Raw genomic sequence first — 12,432 nt, forward strand, 5'->3', positions numbered from 1 at the left:
TCAAAAACTCGGAACGTTGAGGCAGTTCTGGGCGATGAGATTTGAAGCTCGACATGCATTTTTCAAACAGGTTAGCCATGTAAGTTGTAACTTTAGAAACATTTGTAAAACCATGGCATTTCGCCATCAGATGATGCAGTGCTACAATTTCATGTGTGGAACTGTGTTGTGCCACAATACAGAAGTTGGTCAAGGGTACACTACATTTCTGGCCATCATTGAAGGATTTAAAGAGATCCAAAGTGGTCTAGAAGGTAGTCCCCTTTTTAGTGAATTGTATGTGCCAGCCTGGGTTACGTGTAAGGGAACGGAATATAGAGCAGGCATGACCGTATTCCTGTCCTATGATCCATATGGAGAACCTCAGTTTGGTGTCATACAATCAGTTTTACTACTGGAGCAAACATCACATACAGCAACAATAAAGCTTGTTGTAAAGAAGTGGGAAACACAGTGGTTTGATAGGCATTTATTTGCATACAGTGTGATTCCCACTCAAGTTTTGGCAGCTATAGATGTGAGAGAGCTGCTTGATCACCATCCCATCCATATCGTCAAGTCGCACAGAGAAGATGAAGACAGTTTTTACATTTCTCTGCGCTATAGACTTTTTTAGATAATCAGCTGATTGCCATCAGGTGTGTGTGTATGACGCTTGTAAATAGTATTTTGACAGGTTTAAAGTTGTTGAAAATACATAGCTTGACATTGTCCGGCATATTAGTTAAGTTTTTAGCCATACATGCTGCGTGAAGTGGCCATTGCTAATGGGATGAGAAGAACTTCTGCAACTACTTCTGGGATGGGAGGACGTTACCAAACTACTGGGATGTTATAAGTTATACTGTACTGTAAGTATTTGTTTTCACTTAATGTGAATCTGCTCCATATACAGTATTTATCACTGCCATAGTTATGTTTTAGAAGTCACTTTTTTAAAGACACCTGCATGCTCCAAGAAAAGAAACTTGTAATCTTTTACATCTAAAAACTGCACACTTGTTTGAAAAATTGTGTGGTTTCGTGTGTGAAACCATGTGCACTCTCTTTCCAAATATATTGTAACAAATGGCGGGGAGTGCACACCACTGGTCTCAAATCCGGGTCCCCGTGCATGCTTCCTAATCGCAACACCAAGTGGGGCAAGAGGTTAGCATCATATTCTTCCCAGAGTTCGCTACAGTAGACATTCTGTGAGAATGCCATCTGTCACACCATGGTACTGCATGCAATTTTCTGACTCCACTAGTCTAATGTATCAGAAACAGTTTTATATCTAACCCTCAACCCATATGTCACCTTCACAATCCATCCAGTAGTTTACATTACTGATGCTTAGCAAGCTATTCTTAATTGGCTGCCACTGTTTATTATATTGAATTGGATTTTCTGCATAGGTTGGACCTGCTGTTGTGCCTGCTATCCCACCTACAATCTCTGATGTCACACCAACTGCTACTCTTCCCAACCCCATGGAGGATAATCAGCTGAATTCTTTTGATTAGCACCTTAAGCCCTATGTTATATTTTGGTGTACGATAGCGGTGCTTGAAAAGAGTAAAAATAACTCTGTGAAGTGCTGTGAGCTAACAGTTTATTAATTATTAATTGAAATCATGGCAAATGTTTTAATAATTGTGATATTGATTTGAATTCATATCACCCTTCACTTCTTAAAAAAAGTAACAAAACTGCAATGTTTTGTGTTGTTGCTATTTTTTTTAGGATGTCCGGAGTATTCTTATAGGCTTACAACAAGGAAATTGTTGAGAGCCTTGATGAAGATCAAGGTCATATCTGATTGAGAAGTTTGGAGAAAAGTACTTTATTAATTTTTTTATATAGAGTAGAGTTTCTGTTAAATACACCAATATTCCAATTTGGAAAGTAAATTAACATGTAGTTTTTTTCACGCTTTTTACCTGTGATGTGTTTTTTTCTGTTTTACAGTCCTACATCAGATATCAAAAAGGCACTGGCATCGGGTTTGGTTGAGTCATTTGAATGTTTGAAAGACTCCTCAAGCACTGGCAGTGTGAATGGGTTTCTTATGTAATTGAGATTTCTTTTGGTTGTCATGATCCTCAAACTGATTCATTACAGCTTAATTTCCTTGAAACACTTCTGTGCTTTTTGATGCCTGCTGTTATGCACTAAGCAGCAGGAACAATAATTTATCTACTTCTCTGAGGACAGACAGATGTACAGACAAACCCTGTTCTAACAGAAGCCCATGCTGTCAGTCAAATGTGCCTCATCTATATTCATTAAATATTTTGATTTCTTTGCAGGAAATATGGTACTGTACACCCCAGGACGAAGGCAACGACCAGCCACTGGATTCCTGGAGGAAACGATGCGAAATGTTAGAAAGCGGATGAGATCCACCAGCACGTCGCGGAGCATGACACAGAAGACACCACCACAAATGCCAGATAATGGTGCTTCTGCAAGGGCTCTCTTACCAGGTAGTTATTAAACTGAAAAATGATTTTAAGCAAAACATCCATATTTCAGTGACTGACAACTTTGTTCTTTTTTTACAGAATGTACGATACCAGACGAACATGCGTTGCAGTTAAAAGAATGGTTGAGAAACAATTCTCAGCCCCTCAGCCCGATAGAGACCTACATGCAGAACACAGCAGTCTACAGGGCCAAGTGGATCAGGGACAACAATTGGACCATTGATCAGATCCTCGAAGAGTTCCCTCACTTGATGACCAAAGGCATGGTAGGTATAGGGAAATATGATCTTACATATGAGGAAACATTGTTTTATTAGTGTGCCACGTTACATTTGTTTTAAAAATGTGTTTTATAGATTGCACAGGACTTTCTTGTCCTACATGGGGATGCTGCATCAAAGTTATTTGAAACTTGGCTACCCATTTATGCTGACAAGATTCTGTACCTGGCGAGAAAGGAGGGGAGGCTGACATTGCCCCTGGATGGATTAACACCAGGTAATATATTCTTGTCAGCACATCTTGTAAATGCAGGCATTGCGATGGAATATGCAGGATATTTTTGCAATTTTATTTTATTCATTTATTTTAAAAATCACTGGTATGCTATTTTACATTTTATTGAGACATATGTCTTCCTACAGATGGTGTTGGGGAACTCGCCCTGAGGCAGCTGCCAGCCTTGCTTCCACCGACTACTTCAGACCTGCAAACTTGTTGGTTTTCGGCGACAATCGCCGTTTTCTTGGTCAATTGGGTCATTCACGTGAATCGTGTAGAACCGGAGAGTTTTTTTTTTGAGGTGGTTGGGGGGGGTCGGGAGGTTGCCCTTTATCTGAATGCCATGCGGGCTAGAATTGCCAAACATTATTGGATAATTCTTATAATTGACACTTCTCTGGGCCAATTGGAATCTTAGCACTTCCTTCAGAATCTTGAAGACAGCGCGGCCATTTGGATGAGAGACACACCTGGCTACCACGCGAGTCTGATGGACACTTTTAACGTGAAGGAACCATCTTATTTAATGGAAGTCAACTTTTTTGGACCAAAAACAACAACTATGTGTTTGCTTGATTTAAATTAGCGTTAGCTACCGCTTATATTTTATTTTTAGGAACAAGTCTACGCCGAGTAATGCACAAACGTAGACCTTGCATAAAGTTTAAAGCAAAATGACTAATGTTAGCTAACTAGCAGGACGATTGTTAGCTAGGCTTATCGTTACCCGGGTGCTCTGCGCTGAGTTCCGAGATATACGGCTACTACTCGAATTCTGAGCTAACGTTACCCTGAGTAACTTCATTACGGTGGCCGTGGTGCACGCTTGCTCAGGCAGTCATTCGTGATGTGGGTAAATGTGACTGTTTACACAATAGCTGATGCGAGAGTAATGTTTTTCAATATTTTACTATGTTCTTACCTCAACTTAGACTAATTAATACATGCCTATCTTTTTTCAATGCATGCACTTAATCTTTGTACATTGCGTTGTGAATGTGTTAGGATTTAGCCTAGCCCCATTCATTCCTGGTGGCTGTATACCTGGTAAACAGTAATTTTTAACAACATAGGGCTGTTTAGATAAAACAATATGGTGAGTGTGTTGTCCTAGGCTAATACACCAACAGCAAATTTCTGTATAATAAAGGGCTACATTTTGCATCAAAGTCTGTCAATGAAATCTTTACATTGTGTTGTTAGTTGAATTTACATTATGAACACTAGCACTTTGAGATCGTTTATTCAATGTAAGGAGCCCTACATATAAAATGCATTATTATTATTATTATTGAACAGAAAGGTATGTTGATATTCACTGCATATCAGCCATACAGTATAGAGACACGTTGTTTTATCATATTAGTCCTATGTATGATAGTTTGCAAGGTTATATTTTAATGATTTTAATTTACTTTCAGGCAATGGTTCTGGGCACTTTGGTGGAGTACTCACAATGGCCCGTCATTGTCAACCTTGCACAGACGCCGGCTGAGGACAAAGTGGCTCTGTCGCACAAAGCTTTCGCGAACATCTGCAAAATATATATATATTTTTTTATTTCTGTCTGTCTCTTATTTTTTATTTCAGTGGCATGCTTCACAAGTTCACAACACTTCCAGGCGTTTCCGTATAGAGATAGATTAATCTCTTTAATAATTCACGCAAAAAAACATAATTCACACATGCGTAGACAATTTCACATGCATGAAATCTAATTCACATACACAAAAATATATATATTCACAAAAAAACGATGTACATACACAAAATAAAAATTAATATTTATAAAATATGTTTCACAAACGAAAAAAACAATTCACAAATGTAGAACTGTGTACGAAAAGTTTAAAATTTTGAGTTTATCATGACTGTGAATGTACGAATCGTCTTTTTCGTGTGTGAATTGCTTTGAATTTGTGTGTGTGTTTTTTGAGACTTTGGTGGCAGCGCGCTTCTCCAACGTGGGTCACTCGTACGCTTTAGCCTATCAGATGCAAGCTGACCATTCAACCAATCATAACCCGCCAAGAGCGCAGCACTCAAGGAGCTCAGCAATGCACACCTTTTGCGCAATCAACTGAAATGAAGGTTCACGTCATCAACCAAGCATGGCGAATGAAGTGCGGGATATACGTGTAAGTTATTACTTTATTTCATATTGTTTAATAATTTAATATTGCTAAAATAACACACATTACACTTGCTGTTTACAAAAGATTCCCGCGATTAACGTGAATGACGTTAATCGTGTTGCAAGACAGACTATCTTACCTAACAGTAAGAAGGAGAAGTGTTTTTTAAAGTTAAATCAACAACTTTGAGAGTACGTTATGTATTCTCATCTCATGCTAAATCCTCGTCTCTGTTTCTGACCAGTTAATATTGATCTTTGTATTATTTATCTATTTAGTTAAATAGTAAACACTTACAGTATAGTCTTTATGTTATGTCTAAATTCTTTGTTTTTGCAATGTACGTACAGGAATAAGATGTATACTGTATACTGTATGAGATCAGGCTCATTTCACTGAAAATGTTTATGTAACAGATAAAGTCCATACGAGTGGTTATTACAGAATAATCCATTACAATGTACAAAACAATAGTCCTGTCCAGATTGAGGCTGTGGTGTGACATTCAGGACGTCAGACGATTAGAAGTATTGCAAATGCCATGTAATAAGAAGCAGTATTTGGTAAAAAACTGCGAAAGATTTTAAAGACTAAAATGATAGGAATTGACCTTTTTTCATTTCAGGAGTACCTTTTAAAAGAGTGCCTGACCTCACAGTCCTCCAAGTAGCAGAGGCGTTTAAGGACCTTGCCAGTGCTGTAGCCCCTTCGGTCACCACTATCAGGATGTCACATGTCAATTCTTTGGTGGATTTTTGGCTTTGGCAGAGTTTAGTATGCAAGTGTGCTGTCATACCAGCAGCAACAACACGCAACCTTAATCGCTATCAAGATGCCCCATAACTACAACCTCTGCAACTATTTGGCTACAGCCTTGACACATCTGTTTGCTTGATAGTTATTTATATTTACATGTTTACATTTCTGAAGTTAAGGTAGTTATTTACAGTATATTACATACATACTTTACTGCAATGTAAATGTTCGAAGTCATTTAGTTTTACATTCATGCAGTGCAGGCAACACTGTATGAAAGTTATTTACATTATATTTAAATACATTACTGCATTGTAAATGTTCAAAGCCACATGTTTACATTCCTGCAGTGCATGCAACACTGAATAAAAGTTACTTACAGTATATTTACATTCATTACTGCATTGCAAATGTTCAAAGTCATTTATATTTACATGTTTATTCCTGCAGTGCATGCAACACTAAATAAAAGTTATTTACTGTATATTTAAATACATTGTAAAGTATTTAAAATATTAAAAGTCAATATTTAAAATTCCTGCAGTGCAGGCAACACTGATTAAAAGTTGATTATATACATGTCAATATTATTTATACCTGAACAAAACTAAATGCAATACTTGGTTCACTGGATAAGGCAACGTCCTTTCAAAGCCAGCGACACACTTTAAGGCTCAATAGCACGATCAAATCATCACTTTTAAAATGACTGCAGATCCTTGTATGAGAAGTGATGTTAAATCGCTCGCGTCGAATGTTGTGAATCCATTTTCTGTGTGATTTTTGTCCACAAAAAACATTTGGAAACTCATACAGAGTTGAACTTTGAGGAGTCCTCACATAACTGGACACAGCAATGTTCAGCTTAACTTCTTTCTTTCCGCTGTTGATATTTAAATTTTCTGGAAGCCATTACTATAATGGTTAACTATATAATGCTATAAATATACTTTAGTTATAAATCGCTCTCAAATAAATTTTATGAAAGCATTTTGCTGCTAGTACACTCAGATACGAAATGCGCTAAGTAAATACGCTCAGATTTTTCCGGAAATACGTGAGGAGAGCCAGATTGCGCAAAAGGTGTGCAATGCTGAGCTCCTTGAGTGCTGCGCTCTTGGCGGGTTATGATTGGTTGAATGGTAAGCTTGCATCTGATTGGCTAAAGAGTACGAGTGACCCACGGTGGAGAGCGCGCTGCCAACAAAGTCTCAAAAAACACACACACGAATTCAAAGCATTTCACACACGAAAAAGACGATTCGTACATTCAGTCATGATAAACTCAAAATTTAAAGCTTTTCGTACACAGTTCTACATTTGTGAATTGTTTTTTTCGTTTGTGAAACATATTTTATGAATATTAAATTTTATTTTGTGTATGTACATCGTTTTTTGCGAATATATATATTTTTTGTGTATGTAAATTAGATTTCATGCATGTGAAATAGTCTACGCATGTGTAAATCATGTTTTTTGCGTGAATTATTAATGAGATAAAATTATCTCCATATTTCCGTGAGTTGTAAATAAAAACATTTGTAAAATATTAAATGTGTCATTCTCCTTAAGCTTCAAGGATGTTTTAACATTGATTTTTGATTACAGTATGCTGATTTTTGTTAAGTCACGCCCAGAGTCACACTAAAATCAAACAAAAAATAGAGCTGGGGTAACAGCCCCACAAATACACAACCACCCCCCCCCCCCGGTCACCTTTTTTACTCTGAGGAGTTTGCAGGTCTTCAACTTACAAAGTTGGCCGGGGCCGCGGTGTGAAAGTAGTTGATTGAGATCTGAATCCTTTTTTTTATTGTTTTCAGTAATGTTAGCTATATGCTCTAAGACTTAGTCAAAAAAAGGTTTGGAATATTTTGTTATGTGCATTGAAATGTAGACTATTACAGTTCAACTTTTTTAATTAGAAATGCACTTAATCTTTTCCAAATTGTACAGCTAACTAGACTTTTTAGACATTTCTCTAGTGAAGACAAGGAAAATGGTCCTCCACAATTTCTTTATTTTAATTCCACTGTAGTAGTTGCTAGACATTTGGTCCTTACTCACTCGCACTGTTGATGTCTTGTATTTTCTTTTTTAGCCTGGAATAATCATGGTGGAGTACCTTCATGAGTCCAATGAATCCAATCCATACCCCCACATCCTGTCACTGTGAAATGATCTGAGTGCATTTCAGGCCTTTGTCATAATAGCTGGACAGGCCCTGGAACAAAAAACACTGCTTCAGGCCATTGATGTGTGCTTCAAGGCATTCTTTGTCTTTGATATTAAATACCCAAAACAGTGTGAACATGTTTGGGAATTCATACAGACTGTTATATATGAAATCCCAGGAGGGGAGTCTAAACTCGTTAAGTTTATTCAAACTAGAATACTTGCTTGCAAGTAGAGCAAGTGGCTCTTTAAAGCCGCATTTATGAAGTTGAATTAATTGTTCAGTATAGAGCTGCTGACTGTTGGCCTGTTGAATGTTCAGCCAATTCAATTGAAATTTTTGTTTTACAATGAATATTTCTAACCCTTAGTGAACTGTACCAGTTCCATATTTTGTTGATATGAATGTAATACATTTTTTCAAACATTCAACTGTTTTTGTATTTAAGTGTTTATTGCATAATATATGCATAAATCTAGCATGTGTTCGGTTATAGGTTTGTAGTTTCACAGTTTTATATGGGTAGTGTATTTCAATTTAATTTCCTAAATTGTACTGTAATTTGTTAGACTTAATCTGGCATATGGATTAATTTTACCCAGCTTAATATGTAGTTAAATCAACCCATAGTTGTAATTAATTTGACCCATCATTTGGGTACACTATATAACAAATATGTAGTTAAATCAACCCATAGTTGTAATTAATTTGACCCATCATTTGGGTACACTATATAACAAATATGTAGTTAAATCAACCCATAGTTGTAATTAATTTGACCCATGATTTGGGTACACTATATAACAAATATGTAGTTAAATCAACCCATAGTTGTAATTAGTTTGACCCAACATTTGGGTACACTATATATAACAAATATGTAGTTAAATCAACCCATAGTTGTAATTAATTTGACCCATGATTTTGGTACACTATATAACAAATATGTAGTTAAATCAACCCATAGTTGTAATTAATTTGACCCATCATTTGGGTACACTATATAACAAATATGTAGTTAAATCAACCCATAGTTGTAATTAATTTGACCCAACATTTAGGTACACTATATATAACAAATATGTAGTTAAATCAACCCATAGTTGTAATTCATTTAACCCATCATTTGGGTACACTTTATAACAAATATGTAGTTAAATCAACCCATAGTTGTAATCAGGGTGCGATTTGCCAAGGGGGATGCGTGGGATTTTCCCCTTTCTGGTCAATGTATTCCTGCCTCTGCTTAATTATTTTTATCCCCCCCTCAAAGTGATAGGTGCTACTACACTAGTGGCGAGACGGATCACAAAACTAATCACGGATTCGTGGTTTGATTAAAGTCAATTTTGTTTTAAAATGCGCTACTTTGGCTGGCTCTGATACAGCTGCTGCGCAGCCTCTCTGTATTCACCACTCTGCAGACTTTCTCAATGTCCCGCCCACGGCGCTATCTGATTGGTTACAGACCCGGTTACACCTCACGAGTAATAGCCTATCAACACTTGCGAGATGGTTATGGAGCTGTGTGTCGAAACGATGAAATGCAGCATATTCAGCCGCAAATTAATAAAGCGGGAATAAACATAACAATCTGATTATCTGTTTATGATGACAAGCAGAGTTAGTGTCCCAGTCACACCACTGAGAATGGCCGAAGTTACACACGATAAATGCCGATGAGGCGTTTAGCGAGGCGCGGGCGCGTCCAGTTTGCGCAAATGAGGCTAAGTGACTAATGCATCTGACTTTTCTATCATTTCACTGTAGCTCAGCGTCGCCGTGTAAAGTTAATGTTATTACTTTAAAAACAGCATTAAAACTGTTTCTACTGTAATGGTTTAACTTTGCAATCGATACATTGTTCATATTTATGTTTAAGTTGACACTACGTTGTGCCATATAGTTTTGCCATTCAATATTTAATTCTTGCGTGTTTTTTCGTTGTGCATGATCACAGTTCATATGTGTGGGGAAAGATAAGCATTAGAGTAAAAATATTGCATTAGGCTGCTTCATGAGTTAATGAGAAAAAAGATTTTACAATTCCTGCAAATGCAGTGATGAGTTCATGTTCTCATGATTTATTTTTATGAATTAAAATGTTTTGAAATGTGCTGTGGACAGAGACGCATTATGTCAAAAATGATAAAAAATCGTCAATAAGCTCATAATTTGTGCTAAAATAGTATAAATGTTTAGTTTTAAAACCATTTTGAAAAGCTGGTTATATTTTTGTGTTTCTGCGCAAGTTCAGCAGACAGTGAGGTTCGGGTTTGTTCCGATCAGAGCTCGTGACCGGAGAGCGCATTTCTGAATATTAGAAATATTTTAATTAGAAATATATAAAAAATAATAATTATATTATAATGGATTTTTGTTAGGTCGGACAATGATTACCAAATTTCTCATATTTCTCATGAAAACAGTCAAAAAAGTTAAAACTAGTGGTACAAAATGACGAAATATGGTGGGTACAAAATGACGAAATATGGTGAGTACCCACCGTCGCCAAAATCGACGCCTATGAAAACATCCACCCCTCTGTTTTTTCCACAAATCGCACCCTGGTTGTAATTAATTCGACCCAACATTTGGGTACACTATATAACAAATATGTAGTTAAATCAACCCATAGTTGTAATTAATTTGACCCAACATTTGGGTACACTATATAACAAATATGTAGTTAAATCAACCCATAGTTGTAATTAATTTGACCCATGATTTGGGTACACTATATAACAAATATGTAGTTAAATCAACCCATAATTGTAATTATTTTGACCCAGTGTTTGGGTACACTATATAACAAATATGTAGTACTCCTCCTCTGCACAGACTCTTATATGCTGAACTAAATGATTAATTCAATTTACTAAATTTTTAAGGTAAGTGGTTGCAATCAATTTATTTAAGCTACATTTAAACAAAATAATTTAGTTGAACTTAATTTTATTTAGTTATTCAGTGATAAATAAAATGTTCCTCGTTATACATAAGTAATGGGACAGTTGACTTAAAAGCTGTTTAATGGATATGAATTTTGTTAAATAATGAAGCATGTTAAGGTCTGGAGTTGATTCTAAGTGTGGCATTTACAATGGGACGCTGTGGCTGTGAACATGCATGTACAAAATGTACATCCATAAAACAGCTTTCAGTTAACTATCACATTACATTTGGACCCTTTACATTTGGACAAATTGTATGTGAAAACCTTCTAAATAAAACAGAGTGTACACGTTTTAGCCAACATCCATTACGTAACTCTAACTAAAATACATTTTTTGTAAACAGCTATACACACACACACATACATGTATACATACATATATATATGGGCCATTCTACCGAATTCGTGCAAATTGCTGTCCCGGAACAAAAAACTAATTTAAAAAGCATTAATGTAGGAAAATGTTTGATGATAAAAAAATATAAGCAAATAGCAATCAGAACCCAAAGTAATATTTGAGTTAGCGGCAGGCTTTGTATATAAAATATCATCATTTATATGGTGCTTTCAATTGAGAGGTGGTTGTCCCAAACCCTAAGGTCTGAATTTCACCATAGGAAAAAAATATGAAATAATTGTTTTAATTTTTTCTATCATTGTTTTAAGAAGTATCATTTTGAATACTTTTGTTAATTAAAAACAAAAATATATTTATTGGATATTTTCAGTAAAAATCATGTAAAAAAAAAACTGTCCCGCATTTTCACGTCACTACCGAAACATTGCATAGTTTGGTCAATAATATAATAATGCTTTAAGCCACTCCCCTCCATTTTGAATCAGAAACTTTGTCTGTGCCTCTCTCCCTTGTGGTGACATGGTGATTAGATCAGTCCCATGGTTTTGAAGTAAATGTGATCAAAAGTTTGGAAATCAGTGTGTGACATTTATGAATGTCACTACCGATCACACATTTTTGATGATTAATTAAGTTTTTTTGATTTTTTCTACTGGTCATTTAGGTTTTACTCATGTTTCAATGTTGAGAACCGTGCTAGCTAACTACGTACTGATTAGCATCTTAGCAGTAGGATCAAAGTTAGCTTAAATTGTCACTACCGAAACAGTCACAACCGAAACAGTCACAACCGAAACATTTGTTGACATTTTGGTTGTGACGTGATTGTTTCGGTAGTGACAAAATGACACCTATTTCTTTATTTTAATAAATAAATAGAAACTTTCAAGTGCACATATATTCTTTTTCAGTACAAATTATTTGTTAGTCATATTTCTGTAATGTTGTACGTGATTTGACTAGGACTACAAACTAAGATAAAATGAACTAGGGCAGATTAATTTAATTAATTCATACAGTAGTAGCTTGACTCATTATTGATATAAATGAAGGCTATATGATTCTACCTCTGGTCTCTAGGA

General features: G+C 35.9%; 1 long non-coding RNA gene across 1 annotated transcript; it reads left to right on the forward strand.

Annotated features, from left to right (window-relative positions):
• Positions 1-886: 886 nt before the first annotated feature.
• Positions 887-2,760, forward strand: LOC129438810 (uncharacterized). The gene is made up of 4 exons (XR_012367682.1): positions 887-1,820; positions 1,951-2,052; positions 2,292-2,468; positions 2,547-2,760. It is a non-coding gene; the product is annotated as an uncharacterized lncRNA (long non-coding RNA).
• Positions 2,761-12,432: the final 9,672 nt, after the last annotated feature.

This window comes from Misgurnus anguillicaudatus, chromosome 24 (assembly GCF_027580225.2).
Source record: "Misgurnus anguillicaudatus chromosome 24, ASM2758022v2, whole genome shotgun sequence".
NCBI classification, from domain to species: Eukaryota; Metazoa; Chordata; class Actinopteri; order Cypriniformes; family Cobitidae; genus Misgurnus; species Misgurnus anguillicaudatus.